The sequence below is a fragment of the Eschrichtius robustus genome, chromosome 8, assembly GCF_028021215.1.
Source record: "Eschrichtius robustus isolate mEscRob2 chromosome 8, mEscRob2.pri, whole genome shotgun sequence".
Taxonomy (NCBI): Eukaryota; Metazoa; Chordata; class Mammalia; order Artiodactyla; family Eschrichtiidae; genus Eschrichtius; species Eschrichtius robustus.
Window position 1 is genome coordinate 100,673,806 of NC_090831.1, and position 27,062 is coordinate 100,700,867.

The window sequence follows — 27,062 nt, forward strand, 5'->3', positions numbered from 1 at the left end:
TACCCGGTTGGATGTCTGCTTAGTTACATGACTTGCAGAATGACCTTGTACTACTAGAAGGAGAAAGAGCTTTCTGAGATATTGCAATTGGTGAGGTTCAGAGGCTAAGAAAGGACAAGGACCTAGAACTATATCTATACCAAGAGGTATATCTCAAGGCCTGGAGATATATGTCTCAAGCTATAGCCCCCAGTGTTGAAGCTGTAGAAGGTAGAAAAACCTAGGTTCTTCTATAGGCTAATCAGGGACCCAGCATGGGACAACTAGGTACCTTAGGCTGTAAATTAGCTCAGCTGAAAAAGGTAGCTGAGACTCAGTGCTCCAGGCAGCTGCTTCATCATCAGGACTTATTTGAGGCTACCTCCATCCACATCAAGTGTAGACAATGAGCTAGGTCAACAATGATGAGCACTGAAGAGGAGGTTTCTCTTCCCCTCTCCTTCTTCCTGACTCAGATCAAGAGGAGTGAGTTTAGGAAAGCCCGAGAGAGAATATCTCATCCACTACCTCCAGCCTCCTGGTGTTAGTGTTCTATTTGTTTGTAATAAATTATCACACATTTTTCAGCTTAAAACAACATCCATATAAAGTAGATAACCAACAAGGACCTACTGTATAGCACAGGGAACGAAACTCAGTATCTTGTAATAACCTATAGTGAAAAAGAATGTAAAAAAATATATGTATACATATAGATAGATGGATAGATAACCGAATCACTTTGCTGTACACCTGAAACTAACACAACATTGTGAATCAGTTATATTCAATAAAAATTTTTAAAAAATACAACATCCATTTACTAGTTCACAGTTTAGTAGCTCAGAAATCCAGGGACAGTGTGACTGGTTTCTCTGCTCAGGAGCTGAAAGCTGAAACCAAGGTGTTGGTCAGGTGGAATTCTTGGCTGGAGGCTCTGGGAAAGAATTGGCTTCCAAGTTTATTCAGGTTGTTGCAGAATTCAGTTCCTTGCAGCTGTAGGACTGAAGTTTCTGTTTGCTTGCTACCTGTCAGCTGAGGGTTTCTCTCAGCTCCCAGAGGCTGCCTGCATTCCTTGCCATGTGGTTCCCTCCATCTCCGAGCTGGCAATGGAGAATCTCCCACATCTTGAATCCCTCTCAGATTCATTTCTTTCTCTCTCTCTGTCTTCCCTGTCTCGGATCTCTAAACCCAGATTTAATCTCCCTAATTTAAGGTCAACTGATTTGGGACGTTATTACATCTGCAAAAATCCCTTCACAGCAACACCTAGATTAGTGTTTTCTTGAATAACTGGAAGAACATGTGTATACACCAGGGGCCAAGAACTGTAAGGGCCATCTTAGAATTAAACCCATCATAAGCTGCAGGAGCTACAAGTCTAACCTTCCCTCTGGAAAGCTTTGGGTCTAGTATAAAATTAAAGTTTTAGTGAATAGGCTTAACCTTTCTAATGAAAATGAGACTTTTTATAAATGACAATGACTGAAGTGTAATGATACAGAGCTTTAATATCATTAAGGGGTCCAGGCCCATTAAGACAGGGGATAGATTAGTCAATGGAGCATGACAGTTGTAGTTATTGGAAAAAATTAAATTAGTTCTTATTTATACCTTGCAAGTTGAAAGTCCTCAATCAGAACTATTATACACTGTTGGAATAAGCTCATACAGTACAGCAGTCTATCATAATAAATGCCTACATGTCACGTTCTGTTCTTGGCATATTTTATCACTTTTATACATGACAACCGTATGTGATAGGCACTATCATAACAGCAAACACGGGGCAGACCTAGGACTTAAATTCAGGTCTGTCTGGTTTTAAAGCTCATGATAGTCATTGTTATTTAATTAGCTGCTCCTAACCCACTGAGATATTTGTGCCCCAGATGACAAGTGAGGAAACCTGCTCAGCCATGAAATAAAATGCCTGTTATCAGGCATCATGTTCTGCCCCAAATAAATTCCTATAAGCCTGATATACGGAGTGTGATTAGGCTTCCAAATGTGTGTTAGTTCCTCTTTCAAGAGTGGCAGTTTCACTGCATTTTGTTTGCATTTGTTTACCTTTTACTTAAATGAAATAACTTAAGAGGCCTGGACAGACCTCACTGACCATTAAGTGTTGCAAACACAAATCCTTTCAGAGGTGGGTAACGTACGTGACAGAATTAGACCAATGTGAGGCAATACGAGGTGGTAGGCACTGTGGAAAATGGAAAGCATGTGCCTTGTTCAAAGTGAACGGCAACTACTCAGCTCAAGGTGATCATGCCATTCTGGCTCAGTATTGTCAGATCCCCTGAGTCCTCAAAAGAAACCAAATATTTGGATTTTAATGGAAGACCCCCCCCCAAGTTTTATACGTTGGTGATAATTTTTAAAAAGGGACCCTCTGCAAACCAAACAAACATAGATAAAACTTCTGTGATCAGATTCAACTCAGACTGTCAGTTTGTGTCTTCTGATATAACCCGCTTTACTCATATTACAAATGATAAACTTAATATGTGTGGGAGTTGAAGAGAAGGGATCTAATGGTGAGAACAGTTTATGCTGCTAATGTTAAAAATCCAACTTGAACTGAATTTTAAAACAAAGGGGGGAATTCCCTGGCTGTCCAGTGGTTAGGACTCCGCTCTCTCCCTGGTCGGAGAACTAAAATCCCACAAGCCACGTGGCACAGCCAATAAATTAATTAATTAATTAAATAAAATACTATCATTTAAAATAAATAAATAAAAATAAAGGGGATACATCAGCTAGTAACATAAACATGTAAACATCTAGAGATATTTTTGGCTTCAGGTGAAGTCTGATTCAGTGCTTAAATGGTGTCACCGTTTCCTCTTCATCTCACTGGTGTACATACTGGTTGTTGCTTCTCCCTCAGACTCCACCTGGGAACTCTTGGGCAACTGTAGGTCCTCTTAGATGTCTACACATGTCTGTGGCCATAACAGACTTCATATCCTCACGTCGCATTCCTAGAAGTTCTTGCAAAATCTGCACAAATCTCATTATCTCTGATTTGATTTTGTGCCCAACTATTTACTGTTGATTAACTTAAGCCAACAAGGTCTATCTCTAGAGCTGGTAAGAGGTCAGTCACCCAAAGCTCATAGCTGACTATGGATAAGAAACAATTATCCAAAGAAATTGGAATACTCTTTCAGGAGAGATGGGTGAATTCCATATAGGGTTCATCTTCTGGAAGAATATTTCTTCCAGCCCTAGGACTTTAAAGATGGCTATGAATTACCTACCTCCAGTCTCAACCCTCCTCATGGACTCCACCCACTTCTCCAGCTGCCTATGAACCACTTTTACTTAGATAACCCACCTTCTATCACAGTCAACATCTTTAATGTCAAATTCATTATTTCTTACCCCCTCCCAACTTCCCACAACCTTCCATCATAATCTACTTTAACAGTCAAGGTTCTTGGGTGCAAGAAACAGAAATCAATTCTGGTTACCCTAAGTGGAAAAGGAACTTGTCCAAAATATACCTGACAACCTGTAAAACAGAGCTATTGCAGAAAGACTAAAGAACAAGAAAATAGATAGGAATCAAGGGAAGTAGAAGAAGCCACAGACAACGTCACGCCATGGGAACCATCTGGTCTGGATGCCCCTCCTGGCATCATCACTGGCGGCTGCTTCTGCCACTGCTGCCGAACATCAGGGCCAATAGATAATCTCTAAACTGTCCCTTCTTATTTGTCATTTGCTCCAGACTCAAATTCTTAGGGTGGGATATCCAGTTGTCAAATTTAGGTCACAGGTTCTCATCCAATTTACTAGACAGATGGAGCAGGTGTACCCAGATTTCATAGTACAGGATTCCTCCTAAATAAGAAGAGGTTGAGTAACGGGCAGTTAAAAAAATGACAAATGTCCCTAATTCTGGTATTTTATTGAGCCTCACAACAGCAAGAAGACAGCTACCAGTTCAATATAAGTGAGTGCATTATCATACCTCTAGCTTTCCAAAGACAATAAAATAGGTGCCCTCGAAAAGCAATCAGTTTCTCTTCAAAGTATCCAAAGCATAGACTAGTTGACTACTTGGGAGCAATATTAAAGAAAGAATTCAGGCATCACAGGGTGGGGTGGGCCAAATGACTTTTTAAAACCTCACTAATCTATACATTTTAAATAAATGAAAAGTTAGAAGACTATCCCAGTCTCAATTTACTGCTAGATGCTGTTCTCTTCTTTTTCATTGTGTGTGTGTTTTAAATACCAAAGAGCAAAAGTTTAGGACGTCACAAGTCTGATTCAAGGGGCTCATTAAGACCCTGTGATCACTCCCTTTCCCAGATGTCATGGGGCCTGTCCCACTGCTGGCTATTGGGCCCAGGGTTTAAGGGGGCTGTGTGCCAAAGCAGATTTGGAGGATTAGACCCATGGTTTGCCATCTCATTCCTCTCCAGTCTAGTATACTTCTTTAGTTCACTTCCATCTCGACCTTAGCTTCTTAAGTGTCACCGATTGCTTGTACAGGCTGACAATACCGTCCCCCAGAAAGGGTTGGACCATTTTGCCAGGGCCCACTGTCCTTGCTATAGTCAACTGCCTTCAGTGTCCTTTCATTCCTCTCGCATCGCTGCTTTTCCTTATACTAGTGATTCTTAGACTTGAGCATGCTTGGAAATCTCCTGGAAGGCTAGTTAGAGCATAGATTGCTGGCCCCAGCCCCAGTTTCTGACTCAGTAGGGACTAGTGTAGTTCCCAGAATTTTCATGTCTAACAAGTTTCATAGTAATGCTGATCCTGGGCATCTGGTCCAGGAACCACCCTCTGAGAACCATTGCCTTTTAATATCGGAGTGTATGCCCTTCTTTCTCATATAAAAAGCACCTGCTTTTAGGATTATGCAACTCAGGTGCATTCTCTTTTCAATGTGGTTCTTCTGTAGTCTATTTACTTGCATGATAGGAAAAACAGTTTCTTTACTTCTCAAAAAACCCTGTTGTGGTGTGTGAAAAGACTAATTTCTAGGTAATGTCACCAGGGAGATAGCTTTTCAGGGAACAAAATAAATGCCTTCAGTGGTGCTTCCCATAGCTTGACTTTCAATCTTATATTGATCACTCTGTATTCTTTACGGCACAAATGTGTATTTATTCATTTTCTTAACATTTTCTAACCTTTCCTATAAGTGATTCTAAACAACAAAGACGTTTTCCTACGTTTTTTCTTGAATTCTCCAAAATTGTCAAAGGCATTCATGTTTTGCTTATATAACATTATATCAGACTGAGTATTTCAATGGTTATTTTGATAACATAAATGACGATGTTTTTTAGTTTTATTTGCCCTTGCTAAACGTAATTCAAATCAATGAAAACAAAAAGGAACCAAAACAGAAAGGAAAACTTCACCAAATATCAGGTAAAAGACATACCAAACAAAGTAGTATATTTTGGATAAAAGCTTCGTTTAAGAATCCAATAAGTATTTTTTTCTTGTTTTCTTTTGTTTTTTTGTTTGTATCTGTTTTGATAAAAAGCAACTTTTAAAAGCCAAAGTCCACTTCTTTTTGTTAAACATTGAAAAGTTGAAACTTCTAAACTGACCAGTAATGAAAATAAAGGCTGTGCTCATCAATGGACCAGATTCATGTTTGGTGACATATTATTGTATGAATATATTCAAATAGTCTTTACCAGATTCCTCCTAGTATTCAGTCATCAAAGAGTGATGATATATTTAGTAATCATCTGACCAATCTGTACTTCATTAAAAAGTCCTTTTCTTAGAAATGAATACCCTCCACACTCTAATTTCCTTCTCTTTCATTCTGTCCCCAATCTCTAGAGACCTCACCACAGAGTTCACAATGTATCCTCATCCTACATCAGTCCTCTGTGTAATTAACCACCACTGAGTCTAAAGTTTCTAAATTCTTCCTTTCTTTTTCTTCTTTTTGGTATGTGAGTGGGTGGGGAAGGTAAAATTTTTACAATTTCGAAAAAGTCTTAAAATATCTTAAGAATGGCGTTTATAAAATCCAACATTTCTTTTGATTCTGGCTTTCATTTAAATCATTTGTATTCCATTGGTTTGTTAAATTTCTACATGGTCTCTTCAGCATCAAGCCAAAATATGATTTCTTGTATTTGTGGCTTTTATACACTTCATGCTATTCAGAGTCATCCAAGGTTATAGAAGAATTGTAATGTATGCAGCTATTTTGACAAACTAACATCCTTCTTATTAAATCAGTTCAGTATATCTGATTTTTTCACTTTAGAATGCTAATTGAATAAACCCAATTTACCCACCACCTCTGCCAAGAAGGCTTCATTGAGTGAATGCCTTTTTTTTTTTTTTAAACCGCTAGTGCATTCCACCAGAAGACCACATTTTGTGAAATGTTACTCATTTATACACAAGGATTGGGTGTCGCATCAGAAGACCTGGATTTTCTTGCTGACCTCTATCACTTACTACCTTAGTGACATTGAGATTGCCACTTAGCAGAAAATTGCTATGATGTTTAAAATGGAGATAATAATATTTGCCCCAAACTCTTTCATTGGATTGTAATTAAGAATAAAATGATAATGGATAAAAAGGGCTTTTGTAAATTATAAAGTGTTATAGAGATGAGAGATACTGTATCATATTCATTTATATATTCAACATATTGATTAATTTAAAAATGATTCCAGTTCATTCTTTTTTGCCATTTCAGTTAAACATATATTCTAACACCATACTCTATCAGAGGAAAGGCTGCTGTTTTTGTCTGATATACGCTGAAATTTGTAACCAGATTGGATAAGCCTGTATTGTAAAAACAACTCATGATGATGTTCCCTCTGCCAGTTCCGAAGGGATGTTTGTCTTTGAATTTTAAGAGGCAAAATTATTTTGGTTCCTTTTATCTTTAGAGTAATTCCATGTTTTGTCTTCCTTTTAAAGTTAAGAATCATGCAGCAATAAAAATATACAATAGGTTATGGCATTTTCTTAGATGCTACAAGAAACAAATGTAGAAAAAAGTTCTTTAATGTAAAAATTCCTAAGTGTTAACAGATCGTGAAAATCGGCAACAACTGTTGTGCAGAGGATCACGATCTACAAGTAGAGGGCAGATAATTCCACCGAGATGAAAAGAGTGCGTCTGGTGTTTGAGCTGTGGCCACGTTTGACTTTCATGTCCTTTTGGGACACGACACATTTTGTGGGAGAAGAAAGTTAATGCAGCTGCCTTCACTCATCAGTCAATGCGAGCCAGCCCCTCGGGGAGGAAGGCAAAGGCAGCTATACTCAGACCCACCAACCTGGCTGATTAACAGCAAATTTGCTGGTAAAGTCACCCTCTTGAGTCTGTCTAGCCCATCAGACCTAGAAATGTAATTTAGATGATTATCTCTATGCCCATTAAACCTCGTGACCTATTGCAGTTCGTTTGAAGTTGGCCTGCTTACACTTGCTAATAGGAAAAAAAGAAGGATTAACTCAAAGGTCATGAAATCAGAGGGCAGCCAAGATGATGGCAAAAGAGCGTAAGAAACCTTCCTCAGCCCTTGTAGGAGAGAGGAAGGACCCTAAGAATAAGGGGCTGTCAACAGAATTCATTTCGTTATGGAAAAAGGAGTTCTTTGGAACGAAACAAATACTGAGACCTTCATCCTTCACTAGTTTCAGCCTGTTTTGTTTGATTTCTAAGCATCATATTCCAGCAAGGTGGGATATCACGTTTAAAACCGTGGGATTATTGAAAGGGATCATGGCATAAATTCTGATTGGGAAACTTAATGAAGATAATAGATGCATTACCTGCATCCTGTAACTGTTTGAAGCAGATGCCTTAACGTATTTGGGATCTGATATAAAAGTTAAATAACTTTGTGTGGATTTTATAGCATGAAAGACCGTATTAGACCCCTTAGTTTTAGTTCTCCTCAAGAGTCTACTGCTTTTAAACTTGCAAGAACTGAGCTCACTTTCTGAGGTCCTTACTCGACTCAGCCTCTCCTTGTAGGCAGAGTACTTTCTTACTGGCGTACTTTTTAGACACCATAATAGCATGAGTATTTATTACTGATCAGAGTTGTACTGAGAGTTGTAAAGAGAGTTGCTCAATAAAAGCTACTTATCATCTGACCTCTTTACCCAATGGATATTTAAACTTTCACTCCATAAAAATCGGAAGTGATTTTTTAAAATTTACAATTCTTAAAAAGTCAGTGAGAAAATTCTAATATTTCAAAAGTAGTCTTCCCCAACCACAGGATCAAAATTCTGTATTCTCTGAAGCATTACATTTACTATGATTAATGATTTTATTAATCATGATTTTTTTGCCAAAACACGTTCCTATATAATTTTTTAGAAACAAGACTATTAGTAAAGCCAGACGCTTCCATATGGCAAACTCTACAGATGTTTCACGGTCATAAGAAAAGGGAAAATCAAGCTGAAGTTTAAAACCTCAACTAGGTTTTTAAAAAAAAATTCTAGATTTCTAATGGCTGAAAACAATTGAAATTAATATTGTATTGAACAATAATATTATATTGAACAATTGAAATATAATATTACAAATATATGTGCACATACTTGCAGTGTTCTGATGAAACAACTTTAACATTACAGGTTTTTTAAAATACAGTTTCGAAATCTTACTTTCCATTTACAGTTATTATAAAATATTGGCTCTATTCCCCGTGTTGTACAATACATCCTTCAGCCTATCTTACATCCAATAGTTTGTACGTCCCACTTCCCCACCCCAATATAGCCCACCCCCTCCCCACTGGTAACCACTAGTTTTTTCTCTGTATCTGGGAGCCTGCTTTTTTTTGTTGTTATATTCACTAGTTTGTTGTATTTTTTAGATTCCACACATAAGTGATACCATGCAGTATTTGTCTTTCTCTGGACTTGTTTCATTTAGCATAATGCTCTCCAAGTCCATCTATATTGCTGCAAATGGCAAAATTTTGTTCTTTTTTATGGCTGAATAGTATTCCATTGCATACATATACCCCATCTTCTTTATTCATTCATCTGTTGTTGGACACTTAGGTTGTTTCCATGTCTTGGCAATTATAAATAATGCTGCTATGAACATTGGGGTGCATTATCTTTTTGAACTAGTGGGGTTTTTTTCAGATATATACACAGGAGTGGAATTGCTAGTCATGTGGTAGTTCTATTTATAGTTTTTTGAGGAACCTCCATACAGTTTTCCACAGTGGCTGCACCAATTTACACTCCTACCAACAGTGTATGAGGGTTTCCTTTTGTCCACATTGTCACCAACATTTGTTATTTGTGTTCTTTTTGGTGATGGCCATTCTGATAGGTGTGAGGTGATATCTCATTGTGGTTTTGATTTGCATTTCCCTGGTGATTAGCGATGTTGAGTATTTTTTCATGTGCCTGCTGGCCATCTGTGGCCTGTCGGTTTCATCATTTATATGGAGTAGCTGATCTTTACAGGCCCTCTCACCCTGGACCACATTCTGCTTGGCAAAAGAGTCTTTTGTACTTCATTCTATAAATTTAAGGCCTTTTGCCTGGATTTATTAGCTCAACAAATAAAATTAAATGTACTTTACAATAATATATATAAAATGCTTGAAAAGGGTCTGACAATAACCACTCAATAAAAGTTAACACACTATTGTCATTATTATTATGTTCCAAATACAGTGTAGATTAAAATAGGTATAATCTCTGTCCTCATGGAGTTCAGAGTCTAGTGGAAAAAATAAATGTGCAATAAATAAGTATACAAATAATAAATTAGTTTTAATTGTCATAAGTACAATGATGAGGGGTACAAAGTGTAATGAGAAATGAGTTTTCATCCTTTATTAAAATTCAAAAGATGAGATCTTTATGTCTTTCAATCTAATATTACCTACCGAGGAGGTTATTTTGTCATCGTCAAAAGTGTTGGTCAAAGAATTTCTAGAATACTCAGTAAATGCTAATCTCTCTCTACCATTTAAATTTAGAAAAATTCTTGTGCCAAACATTAAAATTACTCAAATTTAAATACCTGTTTTTCTTCAATACATCTTTACATATTTTCCAATGGAGTAAATTTGTTTTAACTGATAATAGAAATAATATTTTAGATTATCAAATGAAAAAATGTAATATCTAAATTTAAGCAGAAACGGACTCGGGTACACAGAACAAACTAGTGGCTGCCAGAGGGGAAGGAGGTGGAGGTGGGTTAAATAGGTGAAGGGGAGTAAGAGGTACAAACTACCAACTACAAAATAAGTAAGTCAAAAGGATGTAACATACAGCACAGGGAATAAAGTCAATAACATTGTATAAAATAATAATAATAATAAATAAATAAATTTAGAGAAATTCATAAACTTAGTTTATGATCATTTATGTGTCCAAAATTTAGCTAGTAAATTTTCCCTAATTAAAAATAACTGTATCTTTGTTAGAAAAATACCATATTCCAAATTCCGTTATTATTCACATGATTGCAGACTTCATTGGAAGCAAGAATTTAAAAAGTGCACATGTTGTTATGTCCATCCACAATACCTCCTAAGCCTATCCTCACAGTCATGTTTTTCTGCAACCTACATGTTATTAAAATAATATATTATAATCTATTTGGGCTTTCTTTGTAAACCTCAGTCAATACAATAAAATAATACTATGAAATTATCTGAAATATCCTGAATATTTGCTTTTCCAAATTTTTCCTAATATGCCATAAACACAGCCTGTGTATTCCTACCACAATGGATAAAATGGTGTTTCTTACTGTTTTTAAATCTCTCAATGCTTAAGAATTGAGAAATCTCTGTTTACTATTCCTAAATTAAAATGCATTCATTATAAAATCAATGAATATTTATTACTAAATTGATTTCTTAATGGACAATAATATATTTTCAACTATCATCATGACCTTGGAATTTGGAATAAAAAAATCTAGGCTTGAGTTGCATTTTCTTTTTAAAATTATTTATTTACACCCTTCTCTGGAAAGGAAGGCTTTGAGGTGGGTTACAGTGAAAGCTGTATAGAGTAGAGTGGTAACAGAGCCTGAGGGGAGGGAAGGTTAAATAACTTGTCAAGATTAAACAACTAGTAACTCTCAGACCACATCCCTATGTAAGTCCTGGTCCTCTCTGTACACTGAGCAGAGTGATTAGGTCTGCCGCAGAAAGAATTGTACCAGATGGGCAGAAATCAGTATCTTCTAGATTGAATGTTTGGAGACATATATTTACAGATTTACAAATATATTAACAGATTTTCTCTAAATCCAGTGCTTCATTCACAATGCTAGGCAAGTATTGAAAGCCAAGGATATATTTCTTTTATCTCACAGTTTTATCAATTCTGTCCAGATTGAAATACTGTTAATGTTTTTTCCTAATATTTTTTTCTCTATTTTGAATTTGAACTATGTTAATTTTTTTCTTTCTTTACTTTACTATAGTTAATAAATCTCCTATGAAACTTAAAGATTGTAGAAAGCTGCTTTCTCATAGAAAGGTAGAGTGGTGTTGGTGTCAATAAAATATTTTAACAAACATTTCTATATATCCTTTCAGAATTTTGATTTATGGGCCAGTCTGTTTAAAATACAAGGCAGTCCTATCATAAATGGATAGATAGATAGATGATAGCTTAGACGAAATACCTGTGTATTTTAGGGTTTTATATTACATATCATTCTGCTCCAAGTCAGATCCCAAACAGAATATAATCTATGATAACGTGGAGAAAATGCATGTAATTGATTTCTCAATGTATAGACACATCCAGCTGGCTCTGCCTATCAGGCCTAAGAAAATAATCTAGATTTAGTATTGAAGAATTTGCAAGTCCTTAGTGATTAATAGTTCCAAACTTTATATAAATGAATATGAATCTGCATAAAGCGTATACACTGCCCTGTGATTGTCTGCTTTCTTTGTGTGTGTGTACATGTTTTGAATTTCCAACCAGAAATCAATATCCTTGAGGCACAGACCATTTTGGGGAGACGCTGGTAGGGACTTGATATCCTCCCTTGTTTTTTAGCTCCATGACATGCAGTTCTTCAGAGGTGCTTGTAGCTACTCACTCGCAAAATAATAGTGTTTTAAGTGTTGCTGTGCATTTAATTACCACAACAGCCCTTGAAATAGATACTATTATTAACCTCCCATTTTGTAATTATAAAAACTGAGGCGCAGAGCAGTTAAGTATCTCTTAGATCCCACAGGATAGTGGAACTGGGATTCAAATGCAAACAATTTGGTTTCAGAGTCTTGTATTCTTAACTATTCTTCCATTCTGCCTTAGCTAAAAGCCATCAGCGCCATTACTGCAATAATGTTTCTTGGATTCAAATATGAATATTTCAAGAAAGCAGCAAAACTGGAGATGGAATTTCTTTAAAATGAGGGTCTAATATTTAAGTTAAAATAAATTTTGAATTAACGACTATCGTATTTTGGAACTTGTCAGCACGATATGGCTCTTTACCCAGTGTAGGAAGAGTGTGATAAAGGAAGGCTAAAGCTGGCACCAAAATGAGCCACTGAAGTGAGACAAGCTCGAAAGCAGCTCTTGATGACAAAAGATTTGTCAGGCAAGGCAGCTAGACCACGGGATATGGTTTATCTTTTTTGCAGAGAAACAGTGGCAGTAGGGGTACAAGAAGCAACATGTTGACTTGAGGTGAGAGGCCTCCGACACCGAGGAGACTGGAATGAATGACGCTTGGTGATTTAGGACAGGAAGGTTTGAAGCATGTAAGGAATTAGTCCAGTGCCAGCAAGACCCTCTCCACAGGAATAGGGTTAGAGCAATAAAGATTTCACGTGCAGAAAAAAAAACCCTGGCAATAACATGAATTTCATAATTGTTTTTTAAAAAAATTATAACAAACAAAACCTACCAAATAACAATGAAAGAGGAGAATTTCTATAAGTAGTTCACAGAGTTACAGCAGTCATAGAAGCCACCGCTGTCTCTGTTTCCTTTGGTTTTCCTTGGATTTTTTTTTCAAGTGGTTTACAGGGAATCAATAGCTTTTGTAATATCACATTTGGAATACAGAAAAAGAAGAAGAATCACCGTTGGAATACTATATTAAGTTTTGGTTTGCTCATTACTAAATATATAAACCAGTTGGATGGAGTTCAGAGAAAGGCAAGAAAAACCATTAAGAGAATAAAAGAACTGATTTATTAGCCATGATTAAAGGAACCAAATATGTCCAAATGCAGAGAAGAGGAGCATGACAACAGCTCAGAAATATCTGAAAGGTGCAGTGGCTTCTGGAGGAGACAGATATTTTATCTGTATCACAGCAAGTATATCTTGTCAAACAGATATGGTTTAGAAAGAAAAATCACAACTTTGTTCATTTATAGAAACAGTGGAAAGAACCACTCAGATGTAACTTACTGTACAATTTTTAGCAGGTAGTCTCCCATTTGGAAAAAGACCAGGGCAATCTGAAATGAAATACAAGTTATTTATATTATTCCAATCATGGGAATTTCTGCAATGGTTGGAAAGGAAACACTCATGATTATAGTGACTAGAAGTGCTCCAAAGAATAGGATTGATAGCTTTAAGGTAAATCTGTCATGTTTTGACCTACAACTACTTAATTTTACTACCTAGGAAGTAAGAGTACTCTGACATCCGGATGCTTGCTTTGGAGTAGCAAGGAATGGCCGCAGTTTACATTTTGTGTTTTTTGGTGTGTTTGTTGGTTTTCATGGGAACGACCACTGAGATTTAGATGCATTGGGATCAAATTATTTGCTAGCTATTTCCCCTTCGGTAAGTGACTTCTTAGTGAGAGAGATGCAGGTTCCTCTCGTGGCTGTGTCACTTACTAGCTTCTTAAGGTGGGTATACTGGAATCTCACCTCCCTAACGGCAAGGATTAAATAGAACAGTGAGGTGTGTCAAGTGGTCCAGCCCACAGAAGGTGCTGAGTTGATATTAGTTCTCTCTCCTTGGCACCCCCTCATCCTCTCTTCATCCTCTCAACCTCTATTCAAGCCAGTTCTGTACAAATCCCTGACTTTGCCCATTTTTAATATTTTCCTAAAAATTTTAGAAAATGAGGTTTTTATGTGAAAACTCTCAATTCATGAAAAAAATTCCCCCCAAAAAGGCTTTAAAACTTTGAATAAACCAACAAACAAACAAACCCCACATATAAAGACCATATATTTACCTTAAATGATCCTTTCTTTGGAAATGCTGCAGTTGAGGTATATGGTGAGACAGTGTCTTTGAAAATATTTTTTTGTGGTTTTAGGTTCTTTTTCTAATTAAAAAAATTTTTTTTATTGAAGTATAGTTGATTTACAATGATCTGTTAGTTTCAGGTATATGGCAAAGTGATTCAGATGTATATATATGTGTATATATATAAATCATGTACATTATATATTTGGACTTTTTTATTCAACTGTAGTTGATTTACAATATTGTGTCAGTTTCAAGTGTACAGCACAGTGATTCAGTCACACAAACACACACACACATATATATATACATATGTATATTCATTTAAGATTCTTTCCCCTTATAGGTTATTACAAAATATTGAGTATAGTTCCCTGTGCTATACATTCGGTCCTTGTTGGTTATCTGTTTTATATATAGTACTGTGTATATGTTAATCCCAAACTCCTAATTTATCCCTCCTCCTCCCTTTCCACTTTGGTAACCATAAGTTTGTTTTCTATGTCTGTGAGTCTATTTCTGTTTTGTAAATAAGTTCATTTTATCATTTTTTTAGATTCCACATATAAGCCATATCATATTATATTTGTCTTTGTCTGGCTTACTTCACTTAGTATGATAATCTCTAGGTCTATCCATGTTGGTGCAAATGGCATTATTTCATTCTTTTTTATGGCTAATATTCCATTTATATATATATATCACATCTTCTTTATCCATTCAACTATCAACGGACATTTAGGTTGCTTCCATGTCTTGGCTCTAGTAAATAGTGCTTCAGTGAACACTGGGGCACATGTATCTTTTTGAATTATGGTTTTCTCTGGATATATGCCCACGGGTGGAATTGCTGGATCATATGTAACACTATTTTTAGTCTTTTAAGGAAACTCCATACTGTTTTCCATAGTGGCTGTACCAATTTACATTCCCACCAACATTCCTCTGCATCCTCTCCAGCATTTATTATTTGTAGACTTTTTGATGATGGCCATTCTGACTGGTGTGAGGTGATACCTCATTGTGGTTTTTGGTTTGCATTTCTCTAATAATTAGTGATGTTAAACATCTTTGCATGTGCCTTTTGGCCATCTGTATGTCTTCCTTGGAAAAATGTCTGTTTAGGTCTTCTGCCCATTTTTTTTTATTGTGTTGTTTGTTTTTTTGATATTGAGTTGCATGAGCTGTTTGCATATTTTGGAGATTAATCCCTTGTCAGTTGCATCATTTGCAAATATTTTCTCCCATTCTGTAGGTTGTCTTTTCGTTTTGTCTATGGTTTCCTTTGCTGTGCAAAAGCTTTTAAGTTTAATTAGGTCCCGTTTGTTTATTTTTGTTTTTATTCCATTATTCTAGGAGATGGATCCAAAAAGATATTGCTGTGCTTTACGTCATAGAGTGTTCTGCCTCTGTTTTCCTCTAGGAGTTTTATAGTATCCGGTCTTACATTTAGGTCTTCAATCCATTTTGGGTTTATTTTTGTATATGGTGTTAGCGAATGTTCTAATTTCATTATTTTACATGTAGCTGTCCAGTTTTCCCAGCACCACTTATTGAAGGGTCTGTCTTTCTCCATTGTATATTTCTGCCTGCTTTGTCATAGATTAATTGACCCTAGGTGTGTGGGTTTATTTCTGGGCTTTTTATCCTGTTCCATTGATCAATATTTCTGTTTTTGTGCCAGAACCATACTGTTTTGATTACTGTAGCTTTGTAGTATAGTCTGAATTCAGGGAGCCTGACTCCCCCAGCTCTGTTTTTTTTTTTTCTTTTTCCTTCAAAGATTGTTTTGGCTATTTGGGGTCTTTTGTGTTTCCATACAAATTTAAAATTTTTAAAAATACATCCTTAGAAAAGAAATACAGGCATTGAATGTTTGTGACCTGTTCATAGAAATGAACAAAGTTTAAAGAAAAAAAGTGCAGTGGGCAGTTCCTTCCAATGAACAGCCTGTAGGAAGTGACGCACTGCAGCTGAGCGATTGTCCTATTTGGAGGATAGGTTTGCCTATGGTTTTTTAAGTTATGCTATTATAATGTAATGAAATGATATTTTGTAATATTAACCTATGCCTATTCCCTCTTTTTCTGGTTACCCCTACCTGCCTTCACTGTAGGAAGTAGCTTATGCCCCAGGGGGTAAGGCTGTTATAGCATGAACAAGAAGATAAAGTTGATTCAATAAGCTGAATTCTCCCCTACAGAAAAGGTTTCTAGGAACCAGTCCCTTACAACCACCCCCAAGTTAGGAAGGTTCTTTGAATTGTGGAAAAAGAGTGAAAAGCAGCAGGGAAGAGAGAGAGCTGGGTACTGGGAAGTGTCCCTGAGAAGGAGCCTTTGTACCAGATTCTTTCTGTCACAAGAACCACAAAGTTGTTGGAGACCCAGTAGCACAGCAGATCTCTCCCTCACTTTTCTGAATGCGGCCTCTAAGGAGGGAGCAAGCTGAGCCAGCAACTTAGCAAAGCAGGAGAAATGACAGCGTGAATATTCAGGAGGTAGCACCCGAGACAGCCCCATCAAATGTCCAGTGGCCCCATCACCAAAGGCAAATGCATTGAGAAGTTTCCCATCCTCTGACTGCTTTGAGGAATAGGCATTTAACTAGAAATTAAATTTCTTTTCAGAGAAAGAAAGTTATATTTTCACATACCTGTGTTTGTGGTCTATGAAACCTGTAGCTGCTATACTAATACACGTGGGTGTTTTTTGGTTTCGGTGAAGGGCATTAACCTTAGGCTGTAGTGTCAGGGCAGAGAGGGGGTGGGGGCTGCTTGATCTGAAATATTTACTTGAAGTGCATTTGAAGAAGAGTCTTAAACATGAAAAAAAGTTGTGCAACCAGGTGGGCAGGACTGTGTATGATGTTGCAAAGTGAACAACGGTGATGATGGACAGGAACATTCCCATCAGAGAGTGAAGCAGCCAAAGCAGTGAAATGTGATAGAAGGATTTGAGCTTAGATGACAGAGGGTGAATGGTGGCCCCAATAAATACACAGGGAGAGCAAGACGAGCTCACTTTGTGCAGAGGATGGGGATGTTCACTGGACCAGCTGAATTGAAGGCACAGGTGGGTAACGTAGCAGAGATATCAGGCAAACTGAATAGAAATTTGAAGGGGAGAGTTGAGACTGGGGTTGGAGATATGGACGTCATTGGTATAAAAATGATAACTGAGTCTGTGAAGCCAAATGAGATTATCCAAGAAGGGGGAGGGGGAAGATATTCAGGGAGAGAATTATGGAATAGCCTTATATGTAGAGGGTAGGGGAAAGGAAGAGGCCAGCACATGCAACAGAAAAACAAGGTTGGAGATGTGAGAGGAGAAACAAGATGTACCATGCCTTGAAAAATCAAGAGAGAAAGATGTTTCCAAAGGAGTGATCAGTGGAATCAAACACTGGAGAGGAGTAAGAGTATGAGCCGACCTCTTCTTGGCCCAGTCAGTTAGGAGCTTAGAGATCGTAGAAGGTCCTGTTTCTCTGGAATGGTGAGGTCAGATGCTAGGTCGCTAGGGTAAGAAAGGAGTGAGTGAGGAGAAATTAATAGCAGTAGATGTATATACTCTTTGTAAGCAGTTTGGCAGTGAATGAAGTAGGGATTGATAGTTGGAGTGAGGTCAAACGAAGCATGTCAGAAAGCGTCCAACTTAACATCGTCCTTTACATTTTATTGTATATGGGCAATAAATTTAAAGGATGGGGAGGATTATTATCTGAAGATGATTTTATGCCCTATATCTTGCTGACTTACTATCACAATAGTGTACAGAATGGAATGTTTCTGGTACCTTCTTACAAACAGCACTGGAAGATGGTTTTTTTCATGACTCTATATCTTTAAGCTTTTAATTATGAAACTCACTTTATTTGCTTCATATCCTTATATGATTTTCTGTTGTCTACCTGAATTTGAGTGTGTTCAGATGCTTAAGATTTGAGATGAATAACAGCTCAATGGCAATGACTTTTAAACTCAACGTAACAGTTTTATTGCTAGCTTCGTAATCACTGTGTATTAGAGTTATTGTTTAGCCCTGGTGCAAAGTAGTGAGGGAGAAGTACATTTTAATTAGTATAATAAGAAGTCAAATTAATCATATTCCTTTGGTAGTCTGAAGTTTCATTAATAAACTTCTAATGGTTTCAATTATTCACAGTGTTTGTGAACGAAAAAAGAAGCTAACAATTATTGTGCTGTGTTCTGTGATACACATTGCAATCAACCCCTCACACTTAGAGCACAGAGCTTATTTGCAGTTGTGTTTTCCTGTTTACTGTATGACTTTGTCAAAGTTCACATCACTTTGCTATCCTCTCAATGAATGAAGTTTCTTGGATTTCCAAAATCCTGGAATAATAGCAGATGTAGCCCAGATGATGTCTAGCTTTCTTCCTGACACATTCTCTACTGGAAGGGTTTCATTGCACTTGGGAAAACTGCAAGAGACGTGTGTGTGATGATTCCTAAACTGATTCATTATGTTTTCACATGAGTACACTATCATACTGCAGGAGAGACAACTGTTTTCAGCTGATGGCCTATTTTACTTTTTTTTTAAGTCAATATGTGAATTGTTTCCTCAGATTTTTAGAAATATATTTCTCTGAGAAAATAGAACATTGAAATGGAAATAGACTTAATGTGTCAGCAACTTTGATTTTCTTTTGAGAATTCTGAGGTTCTTAATTTGGTTTTTGCCATTATTCATGTACAGTTACAAAGATATACTCTTTTCCTTTTTAATCAGAATATATCTGTTTTGCCGATTTTCTTTTCAAGAACACTGGATTCTATATGTTTATCCATTTAACTGGTAGTTTAAACTCACCATTTACCTAATTTTAATTTTTTACAAAACACATAACAAAAGTTAGACTTTAGAAAAGTCAAAAATACCAAAGTAAGCAGTCCATCAAGTGAGGAGAGAACTTAATATTCATATTAATACTTTGAAACCAATAGGTTTCCTAAAAATAATTATTTTAATACAACCACGTAGAGTTCATACAAAAACCTAGACTTATTTGGTACGTTTTCTGTACACTCTTCTTCCCCAAGTGTCCTGCAGTCACACCCCCCAGTGAATTACACCTTGGTACAGGGTCTTTATACTGCTTACATCTGCTATTATTGGCCCCAGTTTTTCAGTGCCCCTTAGATATGTCTTTACTACACAATGGGGGGAAAATGAAGAGAAAAAAGGAAGAGAGTTTAATCTGCCCTTTATGGTAGGAACAGGATACTATCATGATCAATCGGTTGTTTTTAAAATGAATACCTCACCTCTAATACTTAGTAATTTTTAAAACGAATGTGGTGATAAGCAGAGATGTGTCTGAGCATTTAATTATCTCCAAACTAACTTGGCTCTTTTTTGCAAAATAACCTTTTAAACTACTATTTTTTATCATTTTCAAGAAATACCCAATAGCAAGAGTTCTATTGCAGTCAGGCATATTGCGTAAGATAGTGTGTGATGATTCTTATGTTTTCATTGATTTGTTATGAACTGATGCACTATGCTTTCATGTGAGTGATTATCATACTGCAGGAGAAAAATTGTTTTTAGCTAATACCTATTTCACATTTCTTTAAAAAAATGAATGTTTTCCCTAGCTTGCTTGATACAGAGGTGTATACTTCAGGTATCCATTAAGATTTAGTGGTAGTTTACTCATCATGTAAGAGCAAAAGGCTATTCCAAGAGGGAGCATTTCAAGAGGGAGCAAGAGGGAGCATGAAAAATGAAAAATAAACTGGGTCATGAAGTTCCCAGTTGCTCAAATACTTAAATATTTACATATTGGTTGGTAAAGAACCACTATCTCCAGGTCCCAGCAATGACTGAATTATGTTGGAATCTATATATTCCTTTGGATGGAATTCAAGGTAATTGTTTGAAATACATCTCTCACAAAATATGGCTGTCATTCATATATAAATACATTATTGACTTTTAATGGTAATCATAAAGTGTTTTAAAAATTTATATTCAATATCAGAAACATAACATTAAAAGCTCTTTCCAGTTACATCTCTGACTAAAAAGATACTTAGTCAGTCCTTAACCAAAATGTCAACTTGGCTAATATTAAAAGTTTTCAAGTATTGTTACTTGCATGAATACATTTGTAATATTTTAATCAACCCTAGTAAAACTGTTAAAGCCTACATCCTCCAAAAATGTGAGGAAGGTGTATTATTAGGTCAATTTTACAGATGAAAAAAATGAAGCACAGAGTGGATGTCACTTTCCAAAAGTCACAGACCTAGTTTATGGCAGGTCTGGGATATAATTGTCAGACAACTCTAGATAAAAGAATATTAGGGACTTCCCTGGTGGTACAGTGGTTAAGAATCTGCCTGCCAATGCACAGGTCACGGGTTCGACTCCTGGTCCAGAAAGATCCCACATGCTGCGGAGCAACTAAGCCCGTGCACCACAACTACTGAGCCCTCGCTCTAGAGCAGACAAGCCACAACTACTGAGCCTGCGTGCCACAACTACTGAAGCCCACGTGCCTAGAGCCTGTGTTCTGCAACAAGAGAAGCCACCACAATGAGAAGCCCGTGCACCGCACCTAAGAGTAGCCCCCGCTCACCGCAACTAGAGAAAGCCTGCGCACAGCAACGAAGACCCAACACAGCCAAAAATAAATGAATAAAATAAAATAGGCAAAGTATATAAATAGATATTTAATAATATTTTTAAAAAGTGAATATTCGATGCATATTAATTGAGTATATTTCAGTTTCACAACTCTTAATATGGTTCTGAATTAGATATTTCTGGACAAAGCTGATATATGGAAATTCAAAAGCCATATCTATTCCGAAATAGACATGGGAAACTATTTAAGGGACCATTAATGTCTATCTGTATCAGCTGTGTCACACATGTTTACTTCCCTCACAAAAATATTCTTCACTGGACTCATCCAACATATTAAAATATTTCAGTACTTTTAACAATAAGAAACAGTAAAAACTAGTACAAAAGCTATAGTAAAATTAGAATTGTCAGCCCACACTAAATACTTAAATGAACGCTTTTTAAAATTTTAATGATATTACATTTCCTGAAATAAAAATTCGTTTAAAATTCATAAAAATAATGCCAGAAGACTTAGGTAGACCATGTTAAGGTATTTATTATTTCATTAAAAGCAGATCAGCCCTTATCAAAATGAAAGAAATCCACTTAATGGAGAGAGTAACTGGTAACAGTTCAGCAAGTCATTTTCCTTCCTTCCTTCCCTCCTTCCCCCTTCCCTCCCTCCCTCCCTTCTTCATTCCTTCCTTCCTTCCCTCCCCTTTCATTCCTCCCTTCTTGCCTGCCTTTCTTCCCTCCCTTTCTTCCTCCCCTCTTCCCTCTCTCCCATCCCCCTTCCTTTTTTGATTATTTGCTTTGTGGGTATTGAGCATCATTACGTTTCTAAGGCTGAGACTTCTCTTCTGATTCAACCGATGTTCAGTGTAACTGGAAACAGCAGGCCACAAAGAGCACCCCTGGTGAGAGCATAAATTCTAGAGCTAGACAGACAGCCCTGGGTTTAAATTCCAGTGTTCCCCTTGCTGTTGGGATTACTTCAGGCAAGCTACTTTACCTCTTCTCTAAGATGGGGATAGTAGTACTTACTTGGCTGTGTCATTGGGAGCATTATTTAATTAAACAATTAATTTGATTATGAAGCCTGAGGACCACTGTGCCTGGTACATGGAAGGTGTTTGAAGTATATTAGTTCCCTCTTTTTACCTTACTCCCTTTTTTACCTTACTCCCCTTTATACTAACATTGTTTTTCTTCAAAGAGTTATTCCTGTTTACTATTCCAAGGTCCAACCTTTGTCCTTTCGAAGAAAAAAACTCATTTAGCTTTTCTACAAAGCCTTACAAAAATGTAAGAATCTGCCCCCAAATAGTAATTATTAATAGTTATGGATAATTCATAGTAATTATGTCCCATAGAACCCACAATCTTCCCCCAAGAGCCAAGTGTTTATCTAAAACTTTGGGGCCTAGAAACCATTTGGCTTTGACAACCCAATAAGTTCTTTCCCTCAAGGTTTCCAGCAGTTCCTGCTTCCATTCAGCTTAGAATTTCTTCTTTTTGTAGCTGTCAGCAGGAGATGAAGTGGCATATGGCAATAACAATTTTGAAATTTAAGTGATGTTTGCTTCCAAGTTTTTCAAACTTTTGAAAGCTAGAGTCGGTGACAGTTGTCAGCCAAGAGGAATTTACTTACTGAGTATTACTTCGGACATAGATTTGAGAACATAAAGCGCCATTATCCTCATAAAGCTTCCCAAGGGGAGGTTGGAGGGCAGTACGGACTTTCAGGAATCCCAGATATCTGCAGAGTAGTTCAGGAGTCTTCTGTACGTCACATACAGTGTGGATTTCATCTTCATGTTTCCTCACAGGCCTCTGCCCCTAGCAGACAAGCAACAAACAGCAGATAAGTGAATGAATAGCTATAGTAAACTGCTCCAGTAAATGTTTAACTGGGATGAAATACCTCACCTATTAGTGGGGATTAGATGTGATTAGAAGAACATAATTAGTATTTTTTGCCAGGCGAATTTCAATTTTATTTTCAAAACTGGTTTATAATATAAAGAATAAGGCACAGAACATGTTTAAGTTTTAATAACTGAAGAGGTATCAGACTGTTAATGATTAAAGAGTCATGCAGCTCACTTGGGGGGGAAAGGAGTTGTTCTCTGCACTTCTTTAAAAATTATTTCTTTTGTGTGACTCTTTTCACCCAAGAGGAAGGAAGTGGAACCACAGTTGCATTCTTTAGTGAATGTTGAAGCGTTTTAATATAGCCATTTTTCCTATTATTTAAATGATAAATTGACAATGTAGAAAGGGGCGGAGAGTGAGTACCTTAAGTCCACAGGAAAATTGAGGGCAAACGAACAGTTTCTGTGAACAGTTGAAATGTAAACACAGTTGAGAATCTGGTCCAGTTTCAGATAAATGTAAAATAAATAGTGTGATTATTTTAACTTAATCCTAAAACTGTTTTTCATTATTTCTGGGTTTTACTACACCCATCAAAAGCCATACAATGCGTAACCTTTCTTGTTAAACTTTTAAGGGGACTCATATTTCCTCTTAATAAACTTTGCATCGTATTTCATACAGAAAACCAGTGGGTGGGTTTTCCATTTCTTCCATCTTTAACAATAGTAAAGACAATTGTTAACTATTTTCTGAGTTATACTTTGAGTACACTTAGCAGTTGCCTGAATCAAAAACCTGACAAAGAAATGAGAGTAAGAACTGGTGGTGGGTGAACAGAAAATCATTGCGAAGAGGATGCAGAAGTGTACTCAGTTCCCACTGATAGTAAATTAATGGGGAATAGGAGGATTAATAATTTTTCAATAAAAAATGAACAACTTCTCTCTGAAAACAGTTACGTTTCCTTAACAAAGTGACCCTTGCAGAGCCTAGAGGAGGGAACAATATTCAATTAAGTATGTGGTTGAAAGCAAAAAAATAATTGTTGCTCTGTCTGGAACTATTTAATTCTTGTTAAGTAAGGAGTGAAGGCGACACAGGGATTCCTTTATGAGGAGCTTAACCCCACTCTGTTCTGCAGTTCATACTACACAGCCGCCTTTGATGAAACACCAATTTCAGAATTGGGTGCTGTTCATCATGAATGATTGTATAAGGTGTGCAAGCCCAGGTATGGCTCAGTGTAACCCTGTCACCACTCCCGAGACACAAAGCAGACACTCTAGCAATATCATCAATTCTGTATGACTCTATACATTCTTTATGAAGAACAGTATATTGTCTCTGGACATTTTTAATGGCATATACAAATATAAATGTTTACTAGGCCGAAAAGTACAGCAAATGATGTATCTCTATTACAGAGATGGAATGAGATACAATGAATACTCCATTCTCTTAATCTTTAGTAATTATACATATACATTTTGTAAATGACTGTGGCAAATAGCATAGGAAAATACTTATAGTAGGATTATTTCAGAGTATCCTTATTTCAAAGAAGTTTAAATTTTAATTCCAAAGTCCTTCCTTTTTTTTTTAAATTTTTTTTAACATCTTTATTAGAGTATAATTGCTTTACCATGGTGCGTTAGTTTCTGCTTTATGACAAAGTGAATCAGCTATACATATACATATATCCCCATATCTCTTCCCTCTTGTGTCTCCCTCCCTCCCACCCTCCCTATCCCACTCCTCTAGGTGGTCACAAAGCACCGAGCTGACCTCCCTGTGCTATGCTGCTGCTTCCCACTAGCTATTGGTTTTACATTTGGTAGTGTATATATGTCCATGCCACTCTCTCACATTGTCCAAGCTTACCCTTCCCTCTCCCCGTGTCCTCAAGTCCATTCTCTGTGCCTTTATTCCTGTCCTGCCCCTAGGTTCTTCAGGACCTTTTTTTTTTTTTAGATTCCATATATATGTGTTAGCATACAGTATTTGTTTTTCTCTTTCTGACTTACTTCACTCTGTATGACAGACTCTAGATCCATCCACCTCACTACAAACAACTCAATTTCGTTGCTTTTTATGGCTGAGTGATATTCCATTGTATATATGTGCCACATCTTCTTTGTCCATTCATCTGTTGATGGACACTTAGGTTGCTTCCAAGTCCTGGCTATTGTAAATAGAGCTGCAATGAACATTGTGTGACATGACTCTTCTTGAATTATGGTTTTCTCAGGGTATATGCCCAGTAGTTGGATTGCTGGGTCGTATGGAAGTTCTATTTTTAGTTCTTTAAGGAACCTCCAAACTGTTCTCCATGGTGGCTGTATCAATTTACATTCCCACCAACAGAGCAAGAGGGTTCCCTTTTCTCCACATCCTCTCGAGCATTTATTATTTGTAGATTTTTCGATGATGGCCATTCTGACTGGTGTGAGATGATATCTCATTGTAGTTTTGATTTGCATTTCTCTAATGATTAATGATGTTGAGCATTCTTTCATGTGTTTGTTGGCAATCTGTATACCTTCTTTGGAGAAATGTCTATTTAGGTCGTCTGCCCATTTTTGGATTGGGTTGTTTGTTTTTTGTATATGGAGCTGCATGAGCTCCTTGTATATTTTGGAGATTAATCCTTTGTCAGTTGCTTCATTTGCAAATATTTTCTCCCATTCTGAGGGTTGTCTTTTCGTCTTGTTTATGGTTTCCTTTGCTGTGCAAAAGCTTTTAAGTTTCATTAGGTCCCATGTGTTTATTTTTGTTTTTATTTCCATTTCTCTAGGAAGTGGGTCAAAAAGGATCTTGCTGTGCTTTACGTCATAGAGTGTTCTGCCTATGTTTTCCTCTAAGAGTTTTATAGTGTCTGGCCTTACATTTAGGTCTTTAATCCATTTTGAGTTTATTTTTGTATATGATGTTAGGGAGTGTTCTAAGTTCATTCTTTTACATGTAGCTGTCCAGTTTTCCCAGCACCACTTATTGAAGAGGCTGTCTTTTCTCCATTGTATATTCTTGCCTCCTTTATCAAAAACAAGGTGACCATATTTGCGTGGGTTTATCTCTGGGCTTTCTATCATGTTCCATTGATCAATATTTCTGTTTTTATGCCAGTACCAAACTTTCTTGATTACTGTAGCTTTGTAGTATAGCATGAAATCAGGGATCCTGATTCCTCCAGCGCTGTTTTTCTTTCTCAAGTTTGCTTTGGCTCTTCAGGGTCTTTTGTGTTTCCATACAAATTGTGAAATTTTTTGTTCTAGTTCTGTGAAAAATGCCAGTGGTAGTTTGATAGGGATTGCATTGACTCTGTAGATTGCTTTGTGTAGTATAGTCATTTTCACAATATTGATCTTCCAATCCAAGAACATGGTATATCTCTCCATCCGTTTGTATCATCTTTAATTTCTTTCATCAGTGTCTTATAGTTTTCTGCACACAGGTCTTTTGTCTCCTTAGGTAGGTTTATTCCTAGGTATTTTATTCTTTTTATTGCAGTGGTAAATGGGAGTGTTTCCTTAATTTCTCTTTCAGATTTTTCATCATTACTGCATAGGAATGCAAGAGATTTCAGTGCATTAATTTTGCATCCTGCCACTTTACCAAATTCATTGATTAGCTCTAGTAGTTTTCTGGTAGAGTCTTTAGGATTCTCTATGTATAGTATCATGTCATCTGCAAACAGTGACAGCTTTACTACTTCTTTTCCGATTTGGATTCCTTTTATTTCTTTTTCTTCTCTGATTGCTGTGGCTAAAACTTCCAAATCTATGTTGAATAATAGTGGTGAGAGTAGGAAACCTTGTCTTGTTCCTGATCTTAGTGGACATTGTTTCAGTTTTTCACCATTGAGGACGATGTTGGCTGTAGGTTTGTCATATATGGCCTTTATTATGTTGAGGTAGGTTCCCTCTATGCCTACGTTCCGGGAGGTTTTTATCATAAATGGATGGTGAATTTTGTTGAAAGGTTTTTCTGCATCTATTGAGATGATAACATGGTTTTTCTCCTTCAATTTGTTAATATGGTTTATCACATTGATTGATTTGCGTATATTGAAGAATCCTTGCATTCCTGGGATAAACCCCACTTGATCATGGTGTATGATCCTTTGAATGTGCTGTTGGATTCTGTTTGCTAGTATTTTGTTGAGGATTTTTTCATCTATGTTCATCAGAGATATTGGCCCGTAGTTTTCTTTCTTTGTGACATCTTTGTCTGGTTTTGGTATCAGGGTGATGGTGGCCTCGTAGAATGAGTTTGGGAGTGTTCCTCCCTCTGCTATATTTTGGAAAAGTTTGTGAAGGAGAGCTGTTAGTTCTTCTCTAAATGTTTGATAGAATTCACCTGTGAAGCCATCTGGTCCTGGGCTTTTGTTTG

General features: G+C 36.8%; 1 protein-coding gene and 1 long non-coding RNA gene across 4 annotated transcripts in view; one reads left to right on the forward strand and one right to left on the reverse strand.

Annotated features, from left to right (window-relative positions):
• Nucleotides 1-22,568, reverse strand: part of LOC137768111 (uncharacterized) — a 37,721-nt gene extending 15,153 nt beyond the window's left edge. Inside the window, exons 1-2 of the long non-coding RNA XR_011074712.1 lie at nucleotides 22,447-22,568; nucleotides 13,396-13,445 (exon numbers count right to left, since the gene is read on the reverse strand). This is a non-coding gene — a long non-coding RNA (uncharacterized lncRNA). The remainder of the gene's footprint in view (nucleotides 1-13,395; nucleotides 13,446-22,446) is intronic.
• Nucleotides 1-27,062, forward strand: part of CPED1 (cadherin like and PC-esterase domain containing 1) — a 296,363-nt gene that overhangs the window by 171,469 nt on the left and 97,832 nt on the right. The gene's annotated exons all lie outside the window — the stretch shown is intronic.